The sequence below is a fragment of the Chiloscyllium plagiosum genome, unplaced genomic scaffold, assembly GCF_037043375.1.
Source record: "Chiloscyllium plagiosum isolate Xiang-an unplaced genomic scaffold, Cpla_swu_hap1 HiC_scaffold_27, whole genome shotgun sequence".
Lineage (NCBI taxonomy): Eukaryota > Metazoa > Chordata > Chondrichthyes > Orectolobiformes > Hemiscylliidae > Chiloscyllium > Chiloscyllium plagiosum.
Window position 1 is genome coordinate 41,610,669 of NW_028270165.1, and position 19,166 is coordinate 41,629,834.

At 46.2% G+C, this 19,166-nt stretch overlaps 2 non-coding genes across 2 annotated transcripts; one reads left to right on the plus strand and one right to left on the minus strand.

Annotated features, from left to right (window-relative positions):
- Positions 1–14,906: 14,906 nt before the first annotated feature.
- On the plus strand, positions 14,907–14,978 carry trnaw-cca (transfer RNA tryptophan (anticodon CCA)). Its single transcript has one exon. It is a non-coding gene; the product is annotated as a tRNA-Trp (tRNA).
- Positions 14,979–18,584: 3,606 nt separating this feature from the next.
- On the minus strand, positions 18,585–18,674 carry trnap-ugg (transfer RNA proline (anticodon UGG)). Its single transcript is given in 2 exon segments — positions 18,585–18,620; positions 18,639–18,674. It is a non-coding gene; the product is annotated as a tRNA-Pro (tRNA).
- Positions 18,675–19,166: the final 492 nt, after the last annotated feature.

A 19,166-nucleotide genomic window follows, 5' to 3' on the forward strand; every position in this document is an offset into this window, starting at 1 on the left:
GGTGTACAAGAACACCCAGATCTCTTTGTACTGCCCCTTTACCTAACTTGACTCCATTTAGGTAGTAATCTGCCTTCCTGTTCTTGCCACCAAAGTGGATAACCATACATTTATCCACATTAAACTGCATCTGCCATGCATCTGTCCACTCACCTGTGGGCGGCACGGTGGCACAGTGGTTAGCACTGCTGCCTCGCAGCGCCAGAGACCCGGGTTCAATTCCCGACTCAGGCGACTGACTGTGTGGAGTTTGCATGTTCTCCCCGTGTCTGCGTGGGTTTCCTCCGGGTGCTCCGGTTTCCTCCCACAGTCCAAAGATGTGCAGGTCAGGTGAATTGGCCATGCTGAATTGCCCGTAGTGTTAGGTATAGGGGTAAATGTAGGGGTATGGGTGGGTTGCGCTTCGGCGGGTCGGTGTGGACTTGTTGGGCCGAAGGGCCTGGTTCCATACTGTAATGTAATCTAATCTAAATCTAATCACCTAACCTGTCCAGGTCACCCTGTAATCTCCTAACATCCTCCTCACATTTCACCCTGCCACCCAGCTCTGTATCATCAGCAAATTTGCTAATATTACTATTAATACGATCTTCTATATCATTAATATATATTGTAAAAAGCTGGGGACCCAGCACTGATCCCTGCGGTACCCCACTGGTCTCCACCTGCCATTCCGGAAGGGCGCCATTGATCACTCCTCTTGTTTCCTGTCAGCCAACCAATTTTCAATCCAAGTCAGTACTTTGCCCCCAGTACCATGCGCCCTTAGTTTGCTCACTAACGTCCTATGTGGGATCTTATCAAAGGCTTTCTGAAAGTCCAGGTACACTACATCCACTGGATCTCCCTTGTCCATCTTCAGAGTTACATCCTCAAAAAATTCCAGAACTCGCTGGTGGCTCCGCAGGTGGGAGGAGCGGGTGAAGCCCTTTCCACACTGAAAGTAGATGAACGCCCTCTCCATGATATGGACCCTTTGGTAGATTACAGTGTAGATGTCTGAGTGAACCCCTTCCCGCACACAGAGCATGTGAACGGCCCCTCTCTGGTTTGGATCGGCTGGTGCCTCCACAAGTTGCCCACATGACTGAAGCTCTTCTCGCACTTAAGGCAGCTAAACGGCGCTTCTCCGATGTGGACCTGCTGGTGGGTCTGCAGGGTGTAGGAATCGACAAATCCCTTCCTGCACTCAGAGCAGGTGAACGGCCTCTCCCCCAGGTGAACCCACTGGCGTTTCGGGAGGTGGGATGCATCGATGAATCGCTGCCCATACAGAGAGCAGGAGAACGGCCTCTTCCTACTGTGAACCTGCTGGCGTATCTACAGGTGGGACGACTGAATGAATCCTTTCCCACAATGGTGGCAGATGAATAGCCTCTCCCTGATGTGAACTCGCTGGTGTGTCTGCAGGCTGCACAGCCAACTGAATCCCTTCCCGCAAACTAAGCAGGAGAACGGCGTCTCCCCAGTGAGAACGCATCTGTGGGTGTCTAGCCCCAATGGGGAAGGGAACCCTATCCTACAGTCCCCACATTTCCATGATTTCCCCATGAGGGGAGCATTCTTTGTGTCGCGCTCAAACATTCTCTCACACAGACAAAAGCAAACATTTCTTCTCGAATTGAATGGCTGCTGATATTCAAGCCCCATTGATTCAAGTGGCTCTGTCAGATGATGACGTATCATTTGTTTTCAGATTTCTTTCTGCATGTCTTCCTGCAAAAAGAATCACAAATTGAGTGATCACTGTCAGTACTGTTAAATGAACATAACATCGGTGGCAATTCCTGTAGATTGCCAGATGAGTGCTGACCATATGTTATGCAGGACGCAGAAAACCCTAATGCAACAAGATAGCCTTAAGTGTGTATGGAGGAAAACGTAATTTAGATCGCAATGACCTGGAACAAGCTGTCGACAAAGGTGTTGGAAATGGAGCTGAATCAAGAAAATGATAATGAAATGTCAAGGCTGCTTGGGAAAAGAAAGCCAGTGAAGTTACTGAATGACTTCCTGCTGTCCTAGTAAATTAAAAAAAGACAAGAAATATAGAACGTAACTCCATTACTGCATTAGAAGGTGAAAAATCATAGCCACAAAGTTTTTATAACAGCCAACAATATCAGATATATACCATATGAAGCAACATATGTCTTCCTTTGAAATCAATGTGCCAATCCCTTAAATACTGCTCAGTTCCATGAGAAACTACCCTTATAATTCTGAACATGAGGAAAGAAGGAAACCTTTTCCAGGGTGCAAACTCTATACGTGCCAAACTGAGGGAATACACAAGGAAAATACCTTTGAGAGGGACAGAGAGCATCTGAGCAATCCATGGAGTCACTCCAGTTGCTACAAGTGAACAGTCTCCACCCCCACCCCACACACGCCCCCCCCCCCCCCCCCCCCCTTCACGCCTCTCTCTCTCTCCCCCTCCCAGGTTGAGGAATGGAAAGGGGGAGACATTGCTTTGCTCCCAGATGTTGCCCAGAGGGAGAGAGTTTCACTCTGAAATTGACAGGGCTACCTCCACGTTGAGACGTCCACAATGGGGTGGGGACGCATTGCCCCTGCGCTGCCCTGCAGCTGAGGCACATGGGGAGGGGAGGACACTTTGCAAACTCCTTTCGATCTCTTCCACGTCAATGCGGTTTGAGTTCAAGCAAAGCACGGGGTTTAATGTTAGCTTTACACTCTCAGAAGACCCCCACCTCTGTGAATCCAACACTTTACTCCCCACTCCACTCCATGGAAATACCGATTTGAGAGACTCCAGAGTTGGAGTTGCTACCATACCTGCTGTAAGGGGTTTGGTAGAAGCTGTTTATTTTAATGAACCATTTCAATTTAACTTCATCCTTGCCATTCAATTACTAATTTTACACAGATGGTGGTTGATGTGTGGAATGAACCTCCTCAGGAAGCGGTAGATGCGGGTACAATAAAAAGACATTTGTTTTAGTACATGAATAGGAAAGGTTTGGAGGGATACAGGCCAACAGCAGGCAGGAGAGACTGATTTAGTTTGGGATTATGGTTGGCATGGACTGGTTGGACCAAAGGTCCATGATCATGCTGTATGACTCGATGGTAAGTTCATAGTTCCTTGAAAGGAGAGTCGCACATCGACAGCATAGCGAAGAAGGTGTTTGATATACCTGCCTTTATTGGTCAGTGCACTGAGTGCAGGAGTCGGGAGGTCATGTTGCGACTGTGGAAGACATTAGTTAGGCCACGTTTGGAGTATTGCATGCAATTCTGGTACCGGTGATCCCACCCTGACACACCATAAACCAGAGATAGTGACTGAAATTGACTCTGATACAAAATCAAATCATTAGATCTCTGCAGTGCAGAAAGAGGCCATTTGGCCCATTGAATGCATTGTGTACAGGCGTTGGGAGGTCATGTTGTAGCTGTACAGGACATTGGTTCGCCCACTTTTGGATTATTGCATTCAATTCTGGTCTCCCTACTGTAGGATAGGAACGATGTTGTGAAACTTGAAAGTGTGCAGAAAAGATTGATAAGGATGTCGCCAGGGTTGGAAAGTTTGTGGTATAAGGAGAGCCTGAATAGGATGGGGCTGCTTCCCTGGAGTGTCGGAGGCTGAGGGGTGATCTTATGGACATTTATAAAATCATGAGGGGCATGGATAGGGTGAATAGGCTAGAGGAAGTGGTGGAGGCTGGTACAATTACAACATTTAAAAGGCATCTGGATGGGTGTGTGAATGGGAAAGGTTTGGAGGGATATGGGCCAAATGCTGGCAAATGGGACACTAGATTTATATAGGACATCTTGTCAGCATGGATGTGTTGGATCAAAAAGTCTATTTCCGTGCTGTATATCTCTATGTCTATTTGATAACAGATGCTTTATTTCTGTTGATGTAAATATTGTTAGGGAGAGAGAATTCCTCAAGTAGGGGATGATAAGAATCCTGGGAGACCCCTAATTCTGATTTACTATCTAATGAACACACTTTAAGCGCCAAATGTGCATTTATGCCTCATTTTGTTTCATTTTTCTTGTTTTATTCCCTGCTCCAATGACTCTCTCAGTCTGGATGGTTGTCAGGCTGAGAACATTGTCGATTGGGCCTTGATCGACTGAATGTTTTATTGCTCTGGAAGGTGTAAAAGGGGCTCAAAGTTTCAGCGGAAAGCCAGCTGAGCTGAGAACAGACAACATCTTACTCTGTAGGAACAGGGAGAAGAGGACAGAGAAATCAGGACCTGAAATCGGAGCTGACACCAGAGTACCATGTTATTAGTGCTTTGATTAGCAGTGCCAACCCTCGACCTTTACCTCGCTTCCTATTCAACTTGAATGCCACGTACCCCCTCAATATTCAGATCCAATCCTTGTCATCATGAAGCCATGTCCCTGTAAGGAGTCTCAGATCATAATTATTCTCTTCAATGTGTGCAGTCAATTCATTCAGTTGTGTTACATTGCAGCACACATTCAGCCATACAGTCTTCAGTTTCAATTCTTGTGTTCTGTAGAATCCAGTTTTGATTGATTAGATTCGATTCCCTTCAGTGTGGAAACAGGCCCTTCGGTCCAACAAGTCCACACCAACACCCTGAAGAGTAACCCACCCAGACCCATTTCTTTCTGATTAATGAACCTAACACTATGGACAATTTAGCATGGTCATTTGACCTGACCTGCACATCTTTGGACTGGGACATTTACTTTCCGTGTCCCTTTCTATCATTCTCTGATGTTCATTTCCACATCACCACATTGCTCACCTGCCTTGATACGGATTGGCCATGAAAAATGCATGTTCATTCATTTGCTGTAACAGAAGCAAGAGTAGGTCATTTGGTCCATCGAACTACTCCACCATTCATTAAGATCATGGCTTATCTATCCATCGTCTCAGCTCGTCATACCTGCATTATCCTGACTATCCTAAATTCACCTACCATACAAAGTCCCATCGAACTATGTCTTGAATATGGCTGCTTCGACTGCTTCTTTGGGCAGAGAATTCCAATGGTTCACCACTCTCCGGGAAAAGCAGTTCCTTCTCCTCTGTCTTAAACCTACTCCCCCTAATCTTGTGACCTAGTCTCACTCACCAGCAGAAACAACTAGATAGGGTGGGTCTGGGTGGCATGCTCGTCGGATGGGTCAGTGTGGACTTGATGGGATGAATGGTCTGCTTCCACGCTGTAGTGATTCTATGATTTACAGCAGTTGTGTTTGCCATGGACCGCAGCACCAGAACTTCCCACCTTCTGCAAATCGAAAGACAAGTCCCACCCTGCCCTCTTGTACGTAGGTTATCAAACTGCTTAATAATTTCCAGTGAATCCAGCCCACGCCTCCCGCTGCTGCCAGTAACCTTTACAAAGCTGATGAGACAATGCCATACCTGCAGTACTGAAAATCATAAGGCTTCTAACGATACCAGTTACTGATTCACCACTCCCACTGATGGACAGCATTGGAAATACAATGTTGGAGGCTGAAAGGAATGAGCAGTTTAAAACAAAAACTCACGTAACCCTTCACTAGGCTCCCTGCTCAGCACACTTTACTTAAATCACTTCAACTCCACATTGCAACAAATTCCCACTTTCCACCAATATCCTGAATGTCCTCACTCACTCAGTTGCTGTCTCACAAATGAAAGATTTCATTGTAGCTTCTGCTCCCAGTAAGGACAAAACATCTTTGAAAGCTGCTTTGAAAGTCTAGTCTTCACAATGACACTTCTGCTTTCCTTCAGTCCAAATTGTCCGTGCTGAACAGATATCCCAAATTAACATGGTGCTCATTTGTCAGCACATAACCCATATCCCTCTCAATTCTCCCTATTACCAGATGCCTTTTAACATGCTTTAATTATACCAGCCTCCACCACTTCCTCTGGCAGCTCATTCCATACACACAACACCCTCTGTGTGAGAAAGGTGCCTGTAAAGTTCCTTTTAAATATTTCCCCTCTTACATCAGACCTATGCCCTCTAGTTTTGGACTCCCCCACTCTGGGGAAAAGATTTTGGCTATTCACCCTATCCATGCTCCTTATGAACTTCTATAAAGTCATCCCTCAGCCCCCAATGATCCAGAGTAAACAGCCCCGGCCTATTCAGCCTCTCCATATAGATCAAACCCTCCAACTCTTGCAATAGCCTTGTAAATCTTTTCCAAATCCTTGCAAAGGTTCGTAACACTTTTCCTGTAGTGGAGAAACCAGAACCGAATACAGTATTCCAAAAGTGGCCAAATCAATGTCCTGTACAGCCGCAACATGACCTCCCAACATCTGTATTGAAATGCACTGACCTATAAAAGCAAATATACCACAAACTTTCTTTGCTATCCTGCCTACCTGCGACTCCACTATGAACCAACACTCCAAGGTATGTTTATTCAACAACACTCCCCATTAAATGTGTAGATCCTGCCCTGATCTGCCTTTCCAAAATCCATATTTCAAAATGGGGTTGAGAAACGTATAAGCCGTGATTGAATGGTGGAGCAGATCTGATGGGCTAAATGGCTTAATGTCTGCACCAATGTCGTATGGTCTCTTGCTGTCCTGGACACAGTGAGAGAATTGGAAGCAGGAATAGGTCATTTGTCTTTCCAGCTGGCACCAGTATTGAACAGTTCATAACAGGATATAAATATACCTGCATCTAGATGGAAAGGCTGGGTCTTTTTTCACTGGAGCATCAGAGGTTGAGAGGTGACCTTAGAGAGGATTATAAAATCATGAGAGGTATAGATGAGGTGAACGGCAGCTATTCTTTCCCTGGTGTAGGTGTTTCAAGATTAGGGAGCAAATTTTGAAGGTGAAGAAAGAAATATTTTAAAAAGAAATGAGGGGCACCTTTTTTTTTAAAGATAAAGAGTAGTTCATGTGAGGAATCAATGTCCAGAGGAGTTGCTGGATGCAGGTACAGTTACAATGTTTAAAAGACATTTGGATAAGTACATGAATAGGAAAGGGTCGGAGGGATATGGGACAATCACTGGCAGGTGGGACCAGTTTAGTTTCAGAACACCGTCAGCATGGACTAGTTCGATTGAATGGTCTGTTTCTGTGCTGTATGACTCTGTAACTGTTCTGTACTGGTTTTAAAACCATTTTCTTGCCTTCTCCCATAACTTCTTTGTTCTTCAAAGTCACATGAACTCAGCCTTGAATACATTCAATAACCGACCTAACTGCAGGAAGACATCCCCACTTCTGAACTCAATTCCTCTTGCTGATATACCACTTGCTTTGCTCATTGCTTGCTGCACTTTCTGACAACTGGCAGTGACTGGTGTAGAAGGACAGTAAGGCCCCTTTGTCTATCCACACATCACTCCTGATGAAGGGCTCGTGCCGGAAACTTCGACTCTCCTCCTCCTCAGTTGCTGCCTGACCGACTGTGGTTTTCCAGCGCCACAATATTCAACTCTGAACTCCAGCATCTCACTTTCGCCACATCTCAACATATCACCATTTAAACAATGCACCTCCTTTCTGCTATTTTTTCACACTACAAAGGCTATAACTTCACATTGTGATATTGCATTTTCCATGTGTTTGCAAGTTGACACACAGATCTGGATCAACTTTTCCAGAGTCTGGCCCCTCCCTCGGTTCACTCTTGAACCCCAGAATGAAAAATTGGTGAGAAAAACACTGTTGTACTCACAAATGTTAGACAGAGGAAGGAAGTTACAGTCTGGGGTGAAGTTTAACCTTATGCAGAGAGAAAAGAACAGCAGCAGCTTCAGAGCTCATGGTCCAACCTCCGCATTTCCACAATGGCCGGCTCTGATTGGCAGGAGGACCAGACTCCTTCCGGTCCTCCAAGGTTCTCCATTGCTCCATGGAAAGGAACTCGCTCGCCGTTTCTGTGAACACCCAAGAGTATGCGCAGTGCTTGCTGACACCATGGAGCATGCTCAGTGTGCAGGAATTTGTTACAAATTTTAAAGTTAAAAATCACAAAGCACTTGGTGATAGTCCAACAGACTTATTTGGAGGCACTAGCTTTCGGAGCCCTGCGCCTTCATCAGCTGATTGTAGAGTATAACATCGTAAGACACAGAATTTATGATCTTACGATCTTATATTCCACAACCACCTGATAAAGTAGCAGCGCTCCGAAAGCTAGTGCTTCCAAACAAGCCGATTGGACTGTAACCTGGTGTTGTGTGATTTTTAACTTCGTACACCTTAGTCCAACACGGGCACCTCCCGATCATGACAAATATTAAGCGTCCAAATGCTGGAAAATTAGGATTTTATTTCTTTTGCATTTTGTCTGGCTGCTCAACGTTTCTGTCGTTTCCCTAGGTAAGAGGTATTCCAAAACTAGAGGGTAAAGGTTTAGGATGTGGGGGAAAGATTTTAAAAGATCTAAAAGACTAGGAATAGAACATTCACCCCTTACTGGGCGAAAGTGAGGACTGCAGATGCTGGAGATTAGGGTCGAGAGTGTGGTGCTGGAAAAGCACAGCAGGTCAGGGAGCATCCGAGGAGCAGGAGACTCGACGTTTCGGGCAAAACCCTTCGTCAGGAAATAGCCATGGGGAACTGCAGGGCTGTAGCCGAAACGAGTGAGTCTCAGTGGGATGCTGTTGGGAAGGTCGGTGTGAATGGCCTGTAGAGATGATATGGTTCCACTGCCTTAGCCACGCGTATTTTGAGAAATGTGGGAGGAGTGGGTTCCAGTTCGTGGGACACTGACACGAGTCCTGGAGAAGGTGGCATTTGTACTGTCTCTCTCTTCACATTCTGTCCCCCTGTCCATTTTCTCGCCATCCACTGCCCCCTGCCTATTCTCTCTCCTCATACTGCACCCTCTATTCTCTCCCCCAAACATCTGAACCCCAGTCTGTTCCCCTGTCCATTTTCCTCCCTTCTCCGCCACCACCAGCGACCCCGTCACCCACCCCCCCCCACCCCCACAATCGTCCTTTCTCGTGCCTCAGCCCTCTTTGATCGCTGTATGAAGTTTTTCTCAAGGAAGAGAGAGAATGGATGGTGATGACTTTATCTGGGAAACACGGCATGTGAGAAATAGCTGAATTTTAAAATTGAGAATAACTAAAACCAAATATTCAGAAACGTCGTTACAGTCGGGAAGAATGTTTTTTTTTTCAAAAAACAGCTGCAGAAATCTTTCTGAAACTTGCATTGATGTATGTGCAGTTAGGCCACAACAAAGGACAGGCTGTAAGGAGTGAATGAGTGAATAAAAGACAAGTCCAACCTTGCCCTCGAGGAGAAAGTGAAAAATGCAGATGCTGGCGATCAGAGTCGAGAGTGTGGTGTTGGAAAAGCACAGCAGGTCCGGAAGCATCCAAGGAGCAGGAGAATCGACGTTTCGTGCATAAGCACTTGGCACTCGGCCATCGCTCCTTCAATCCCCCTGTGATGGCGCGTGAACTCACTGGTGCCTCCGCAGGTGGGAGGAGCAGGTGAATCCCTTCCGGCACATACAGCAAGTGAATGGCCTCTCTCCAGGTGGACCCGCTGGTGGGTCAGCAGTGCAGCTGACTGAGTGAAACCCCTCCCGCACATGGGGCACGTGAATGGCTTCTCTCCCTTGTGGACTCACTCATGCGTCTGCAGATGGCAGATCCGACTGAAGCCCTTCCGACACACTGAGCAGGTGAATGGCCTCACCCGGTGTGAATGCGTCTGTGGGTTTCCAGCAGGGATGGGGAAGGGAATCCATTCCCACAGACCACACATTTCCAACGTTTCCCCTTTGGAGGGAGCTTTCCTTGTGTTGCTCTGGGATTGAAATTACAAACAGAACGGGTACATCGCCTTTCCCACCTTGAGGGGTGAGACTTTGATTCCTCCAAGCTGAGTAAATGGTTTGAAGCACTTTTCACAGTCAGCGCACTGAATCTCCCTCACTCGATGTCTCAGTATTCTTCCTGCCACAGGACTGTCCAAAATCTCTCAAACAAACAAAAGCAAACATGCCTTCTTGATTGGAATGGCTGCTGATATTCAAGTCCCAATGAATCAAGTGGCTCTGTCAGAAGTTGATGTATGATTTGCTATAAGATTTCTTTCTGCACGTCTTCCTGCAAAGAAAAATCACAAAATAAGTGATCACTGTCAGTACAGTTAATGAACATAACATTTGTGGCAATTCCTGTAGATTGTGAGATGTCTGCTGATCACATATTATCCAGGCCACAGAAACCTGAAAACCCTCATGCAGCCAGATAGCCTTAGCTGTGCATGGAGGAAAACTTCATTTCAGTGACAATAATATGGAACAAACTACCTACAAAGATGCTGGAAATGGAGCTGAATCAAGGATATGAAAATGAAATGTTAAGGCTGCTTGAGAAAAGAAAGGCAGTAAAATTGCTGAATGACTTCCTGCTGACCTATTAAACAAAAAAATATGACAAAAAAGGACGTAACTCCATTACTATATTAGAAGGTGAATAATAATTACAAAGAAACTTTTACAACAGTCAACAATATCAGATATACACCATATAGAACAAAGAAAGTTTACAGCCCAGGAACAGGCCCTTCAAGCTTGAGCCGATCCAAATGTACTGTCTAAACCTGTCGGTCAATTCCTAAGCATATGTATCCCTCGACTCCCCACCCACTCATGCATTTATCCAGACGCATCTTCAATGAATCTACCATGCCTGCCTCTACTACGTCTGCTGGCAACGTGTTCCAAACGCCCACCACCCTCTGTGTGAAGTCAAGCACGTATTCTCTTTGAATAAGTGCTGCCCTTGCCGCGTTCATTGTAACGGCATCTCGTTTAATGAACGAGAGTATTGACTGGCCATTTTTGCACAAGGCAGTGTAAGAAACAAGGGCTCATCTGGGATTTGAACCCGGGATCTCTCGCATGCCCACGCACCAGAAGGCCCGAAGCGAGAATCATACCCCTAGACCAACGAGCCACAGGCCCAGGGCGACCTCCATTTTTTGAGCAATGTGCCAATCCCTTAAATGCTGCTCAGTTCCTTGAGAATCTAACCTTTTAGTTGTGAACATGAGGAAAGGAGCAATCCTTTTCTAGAGTGCAAACTGTATACGTGCCAAACAGAGGGAATACACAAGGAAAATAGCTTTAAGAGAGATAGAAAGTATTTGAGCACCTTTGGAGTGTCTGCTCCCTCCCTGGATTCACTCCAGTTGCTACAAGTGAACAGTGTTTCACCCACCCCTACCTCCCCTTCCCCCTCGCTGCTGGAGGATGGTATATGGAAACGGGGAGACATTGCTTTGCTCCCAGATGTTGCCCAGAGGGAGGGAGTTTCACTCTGAAACTGACAGGGCTGCATCCGCATTGTGACGTCAACAATGGAGGGTGGGCCGGACAGCTGTCCTGCAGTTGAGGCACGTGTGGAGGAGAGGACACTTTGCAAATCCCACTCTCCTCCAAGTCAATGCAGTTTGAGTTCAAGCAAAGCAAAGGGTTTAAATATACTTTAGAAAACCTCCTTTGTGCCTTGGGAAAACTCCTGCCGCGGGAAATGCAGTGTTACAGATTCATAGTAACAGAAGCAGGAGTGGACCATTTGGTCAAGCCTGCTCCGTCATTCATTAAGATCACAGCTCCACCAACCTGCACTAACCCGACTATCCTTAATACCACTACCATGCAAAAACCCATCCAACTGCGTCTTCAATAAACTTCATGAAGCTGTCTCAACTGCTCTCTTGGGCAGAGAATCCCATGGAGTCTCACAGAGTGACACAGGTGTACAGCACGGAAACAGACCCTTCGGTCCAACTCATCCATGCAGCCAGGATATCCTAACCTAATCTAGTCCCATTTGCCAGCACTTGGCCCAAATCCCCAAAAAAACCTTCCTACCCTCCAACCTCCAACCCTGGCAACATCCCTGTAAATCTTTTCTGCACCTTTTCTAGTTTCACAACATCTTTCCGATAGGAAGCAGACCAAAATTACATGCAATATTCCAAACGTGGCCTGACCAATGTTCTGTACAGTGGCAACATGAGCTCCCAACATCCATCCTCGATGATCTGACCAACAAAGGAAAGCACACCAAACGCCTTCTTTACTATCCAATCTGCCTGCGTCTCTACTTTTAAGGAACTATCAACCTGAACTTCAAGGTCTCTTTGTTCAGCAACACTTCCAATGAACTTACCATTAAGTGTAAAAGTCCTGCTCTGATTTGATTTTCCAAAATGCAGCACCTCATATTTATCTACATTAACCTCCAACTGCCATTCCTCAGCCCATTGGCCCATCTGATCAATGTCCCGTTGTGATCTGAGGTAACCTTCTTTACTGTCCACTACACCTCCAATTTTGGTGTCATCTACAAACTTGCTAACTATACCTCCTCCGTTTACATACAAATCATTTATATAAATGACAAAAAGTAGCGGACCCAGCATCAATCCTTGTGATACACCATTGGTCACAGGCCTTCAGTCTGAAAAGCAACCCTCCGCCTTCTAGCCAGTTCTGTATCCAAATGGCTAGTTGTCCCTGCATGCCATGAGATTAAACCTTGCTCACCAGTCTCCCATGAGGAACCTTGATGATCGCCTTCCTGAAGTCCATATAGATCACGTCCATCGCTCTGCCCTCATCAATCCACTTTGTTACTTCTTCAAAAAACCCAATCATGTTCATGAGACATGATTTCCCAAGCATAAAGCCATGCTGACTATCCTTAATCAATTCTTGCCTTTCCAAATACATGTAAATCCTGTCTCTTAGGATTCTCTCCAAAACCTTGCCCATCACGGATGTCAGGTTCACTAGTCTATAGTTCCCTGGCTTTTCCTTACCACCTTTCTTAAATAGTGGCACCACATTAGCCACCCTCTAGCCTTCCGGCACCTCACCTGTGACTATTGATGATGCAAATATCTCAGTAAGAGGCCCAGCAATCACTTCCCCAGTTTCCCACAGAGTTCTAGGGTACGCCTGATCAGGTATTTATCCACTTTTATGCATATCAAGATATCCAGCAATTTCTCATCTGTAATATGGGCATTTTTTTCAACATGTCACCATCTACTTTCTCACATTCTATATCTTCCATGCCCTTCTCCACAGTAAACACTGATGCACAATATCCCTACAGTATCTCGCACCCCCCCCCCCCGCCCCCCATCTACTGCAGCTCCACACAAAGGCCGCCTTGCTGATATTTGAGGGGCCCTATTCTCTCCCTTGTTATCCTTTTGTCCTTAATGTATTTATAAAAACCCTTTGGGTTATCCATGACTCCATTTGCCAAAGCTATCTCAAGTCCCCTTTTTTGCCCTCATGATTTCCCTCTTAAGTATGCTCGTACTGCCTTTATACTCTAAGGATTCACTCGATCTCTCTGCCGATACCTGATATATACATCCTTCTTTATCTCAACCAAAATCTCATTTTATCCAGTCATCCAGCATTCCCCAACCTACCAGCCTTTCCTTTCACCCGAACAGGAATATACTCTATGTCAGACAATCACCTGATGAAGGAGCGTCGCTCCGAAAGCTAGTGTGCTTCCAAGTAAACCTGTTGGACTATAACCTGGTGTGGTGTGATTTTTTAACTTTGTACTCCCCAGTCCAACACCGGCATCTCCGAATCAGGAATATACTGTGTCTGGACTCTTGTTATCTCATATTTGAATGCTACCCATTTTCCAGCAGTCCTTTAACCTGCGAACATCTGCCCCCAATCAGCTTTTGAAAGATCTTGCCTAATACCTGAGTCTTCCTCCAATTTAGAACTTCAACTTTTAGATCTGATATATTTAGATCTGATATATTATTTTCAATCACTGTTCTAAAGTTAATAGAATTATGGTTGCTGGCCCTTAGGTTTTGCACCCTCGCCAGTATGTACATCCACATTGTGAATTAGAAAATGTCCTTGTACACACTTAACAAATTCCTCGATTTGGCAGATAGGTAAATGGGCAGGAGTTATACCTTGGGTCCACTCTTCCTTCATTCCCATCAACCCTCACCCCATTCCCACCCCAATAGTCCAACGGCACTTTCCCCTGCAACTGCCGAATGTGTGACACCAGCCCATTTACCTACTCCCTTCTCACTATCCAAGGACCCAAACTTAACTTCCAGGTGAAGCAGCACTTTACCTGCACTTCCCACAACCCAGTCGACTGCAGTTGCTGCTCATAATGTGGTCTCATCTACATTGGGGAAAACGAAGCATAAACTGGGTGACTGCTGCACAGAACATCTACGTTCTACCTGCAAAAAAGACCCTGAGCTTCCAGTTGCCTGCCAATTCCACACCCCACCCTGTTCCCTGGCCAACATCTCTCTCATGTTTGCTGTAGTGTTCCAGCGAAGCTCAGCACCAGCAGAACGAAGAGCACCGAATATTACACTTGGGGAGCATACATCCCTCTGGTCCCAATATCGAATTCAATAATTCTCGGGCCTGAAATCCATAGTATCCTCGTCCCTTCCACACACACCAAGCCTTGTTATCACATAGTCTGTCATTACACACTACCTATTCTTAGCCACGAACAGTCTCCATTCACCCTCCCACGCAGATCGTTATCAACTCCCTTTCCTGTCCACAGTTCTTCCCTCGCTTTGGGCTCTGTCCTGATCTATCATTTACTGCATCCGCCTTCCTCCCATAATATCTTCTGCATATAAACCAACGTTTTCCCAATCACCATCAGTTCTGTGGAAGGGTCACCGGCAACTCCTGTTTTTTGTTTCAGATATGCAGCATCCAGAGTTCTTTCACCTTTTTATTGAGGTAGAGTTGGAAATTACTTCAAGAGACAGAAGGAGAGGGGGCAGAGACAGAACACACATGAACTGTTGATCTCCGTTGTTACTCATAACGTAAAATCATTGCAGTGCGATCACTTCCCTTAAGCATGAAGAGAGGTCCCGGGCAATCCGTGAGCTTGTGGCGCAACGGTAGCGCGTCTGACTCCAGATCAGAAGGTTACGTGTTCGAATCGCGTCAGGCTCACTGTCGTCAACTTCTTACATTTCAAATCAAGAAAGGAGAACGTTCACTCTCGATATCTGTTGAGCCAAATCTTCTTTACGGAAATTTTCGATCACACGTGAAGCTTTGCTGTCAGTTTGATTTGTGAACACTGTGTCAGGGAGGTGGTGTGCCCCTTGTCTGGGTAAATGCTCAGCTCCCACAGTTCATCACGGGATTTAAACACAGCCGTCTCCCTCTGGGCAGCCGCTTCGTTTAGTTGGTTACAGCGAGGTGTGAATTAACATAATCCGATATTTTTACAACATAATCCAGAGACTCCCAGCTTTATGTTTCAATCTATCAGGAGAGTGATAGCGAGTTCAGATAGAAATGTTTCCCACCAACAGCAAATCCTTTCCTCTCACTGGACACAGTTAAAATTATCTTTATTCAACAGGAGAAGCGGAACTCTAGTCTGACGGCCTCTCTCCACATTAACGGTGAGCCTGAATTTTATAAACGGTGTCAGTAAAATCCAGTGGCGGACACGGATTTGGTTCAATCGATTTTTTTGCCAAGCGTAATTCACCGAGAGGATGCTGCTGTGTGAAAAAGCGTGGGGAATTACTGCAGGGCCTCCTGCGCATGGTACAAACCGCAGCTGATGTGTTTCACCTTCACCAGTTTATTCCTATCTCGGAGAAGAGAGGTTTGATGATTCGGATCACAGCAGCCAGACAGAGGACAGAAGAGCGCTCAGCCCTTCACAAGCTTGTCACCACAGCTGGGTCATCGTGGCCCGTGTATCAGTATGGGATATTAATCTGCATCTACTGACTGGAAGCACAGCAAATTGGAGTGCTGGTGGGACTGTCACACAGGAGAAAACGGCTTCGACCTATCAACTGGAGTGGCTCCCAATGCGCAACTCCGCTCACCTCAACTGAATAACTGTAAACAAATTACTCCGTGATTCAAAGAAATACTCGGTTTTGAATCTGCATTGTGTCATGTACCTTCGAGAATGATGTCAAAACACCTTCATTGCTGTGATGGAGTATCCTGTTGGGCAGAATATATCCGTTGTCAAATTTCCTACGTTCTGTTGGTCCAACTCCGATTTCACTCAGAATCACGAAATGTGGGACAGCGCAGACTGAGGCTACGCAGCCCACCTTAGCTCTGCTGGTTCTGCGCAATATGTAAATAAGTGTCTTATTCTGTCGCCTTCTCCCTGTTAAATCTGCACATTGTTATATTGAACATGCCCCACCGAATTCCCGTTTGTGTCCATTGAATCTACCTCTTTGTCACTGTCAGACAGCGACTTACTGACCCCACTCCCTGTGCGAAAACGTTCTTCCTAATGTCACTTTTACTTATTTTCCTGATGACTTTAAATCTCTGCCAAATCGTTCTCCATCTTTTCAGGCCTGGAAGCATTTTCACTGCATTATTTCCTCTGTCTAAAACCCTCATGACGTGGAAAACTTCAATCAGACCAGCTTTCAGCCCTCTGTTCTCCAAAGAGAGCTGCCCCAAATTTTCCAATCTCCCTTCATTGCTGACATTCCTCAGGACGGTACCATTCACGTTAACCTGTTCAGCGCTGCCTGCAATCACTTCACTTCCCCGCTTCCTGAAGTGTCACCCTCAGAATTGAGCGTAATACAGGTGGAGGATTCATTCAGACTCGGATTGCGCGGGCGAAAAATCTGCAATACTTGTTCTCACTTTGAACAAGTGTTTCCCTTCGCCGTGTTCACTGCAATGGCAGCTCTGCGCCGTCCCTAATTCAGGCAGTCCGATCTTATTTAACAAAGCGGCTTTTTGAGAAAATTCATCGACCATTTTTGCATATGCTCGAAGACCCAAAGCTAGAATCATACCCCAGACTAACGAGCCACCAGCCATGGGTGTAGCCACCTCCGGAAGCAGGTGAGACCTGCTCAGTACGAAATACATTGTACATTACTCCCAGAATTGCAAGTAGGGAAGTGATTCAAGAACATCTGCTTCTCAATCAGTCTCCCTGCTCCCAAGACGCTGCTGTTTGTCCCGTCCCCAGGGATCGGGCTCTCTCCACTGGTGGATAATTGAACCATTTCGTTTCTACTTGCAAGCTGTGCTGGTGGAAGGCAGAGCCCATTCACTCTTCTGCTCTCTCGCACTATTACGTGAGGCAGGATAAGTCAGTTACAGTCATGCGTAGGAAATGGGCAACTTTGAACTTGTTCCAAAAGTCTTGTTAACGGAGAGACAGAAAGATGCTGTGCTGCCGGGACAGAGAGAAATGGACACTGGAGACTCTTCCCTCAGGTAAATTGATATGAGTGCATTTTTGTGCAGCCTCCTTGGTGTTCAGAATATGTCTTGACACAGCAATCCTGCAGAAAGTCTTTTATTACACAGCTGTTGGTTTCTTTACTGCAGGAAATGGACTAAAACAGCAAGTCATGTGTTTCAACTTCACCGGTTCATTGCCACCTGAGAGAAGAGGTTTCAAACGAGATCAGGACACACCGACAGAGAACAGGACAAGACAACTCAGAGCTCCACAAGGGTGCCAGCGCAACTGTGTAAATTTGACTTGTGTATCGATGCGATATGTTGAGATCAGATACCCGAAGTTTTGGGAAGCAAATGACATGGCAAGGAACAGAACAGAGCGCCGTTATCGACATTTAGACACTCAGGACGTCGTTTGAAAAGCAAGATGCTGAACGAAGTACCATCGCAAAGGAAAGTCGCTCAAGGAGACACTGAACAATAACAGAGGAGGGTTTCGATTCATCAATCTCTGGGTTAGGAGGCCAGCACGCTCCCGTTGCGCCACGCGGCTCCAATGCACTGCGGTGCTTCCCACGGGTCCCTTCAGCCTTTCGTCTGGCGCGTGGCATGCACGTTCGAGACTGATGTCAAAGATCTCCACTGCTGTCGTCTTATAGGCTGTTGCGCAGTCGTATGGAGGCTGTGTAAATATAAACTCTTTCTAACTTCCCACATTCTGTTGGTCGAACTGTGATTTCACTCTGAATCATGTGCCATAGCGCAGACAGACGCCATGCGGCCCAGCTTCGCTCTGCTGTGTCGACACAGTAAGTAAACGTGGGTCGCTATTCGTATCATTCTCTTGCCTTCTCCATGTAATTCTGCACATTGTTACTTTAAACATGACCACCGAAATCCAGTTTGCGTCTAATGAATCTGCCTCTTTGTCAGTGTCAGTTAGGGATTTACTGACCCCAACCACTCACTGTACGAAAGCGTGCTTCCTAATGTCACTTTTGGTTCTTTTCCTCATGACTTTAAAACTCTGCCGAATCGTTGCCGATCCTTTCAGGCGTGGGAGCATTTTGAATACATTACTTTCTCTGTCTCGACTTCGCATGACTTGGAAAGCTTCAATCGGGCCAGATTTCAAACTTCTGTTCTCCGAAGAGAGCTGTCCTAAATTTCAAATCGACCCTCATCGCTGACATCCCTCAAACACCGCACCACTCACGTCAACCTATTCAACGCTATCTCCAATCATTTCACTTCGCTGCTTTCTGTCCCATTGGTACTCCAGGGAGCCCAACCTCGTTTAACGAAGGTGCTTTTTGAGAAAACTAAATAGGTACTTTTACACAAGTCATGAAACGCGGGCTCGTCCGGGATTTGAACCCGGGATCTCTCGCAAATCTGCGTCGACGAAGACCCAAAGCGAGAATCATACCCCTAGACCAACGAGCCACACCGCAGGCACGCCTGCGCCCCCGCTCTACCTCTTGAACCAGCTGAGTCTTGCTCAGAGTGAAGGATAGTTGCCATTGAACAGGCTGGGCTGTTTTCTCTGGAACGTCGGAGGCTGAAGGGTGACTTTATGGAGGTTTACAAAATTATGAGGGGCATGGATAGGATAAATAGGCAAAGTCTTTTCCCTGGGGTCGGAGAGTCAAGAACTAGAGGGCATAGATTTAGGGTGAGAGAGGAAAGATATAAAAGAGACCAAAGGGGCAACTTTTTCACGCAGAGGGTGGTGCGTATATGGAATGAGCTGCCAGAGAAAGTGGCGGAGGCTGGTACAATTGCAACATTTAAGAGGGGTTTGGATGGATATATGAATAGGAAGGGTTTGGAGTGATATGGGCCGGGTGCTGGCAGGTGGGACTAGATTGGGGTGGGATATCTGGTCGGCATGGACGGGTTGGACCGAAGGGTCTGTTTCCATGCTGTACATCTCTA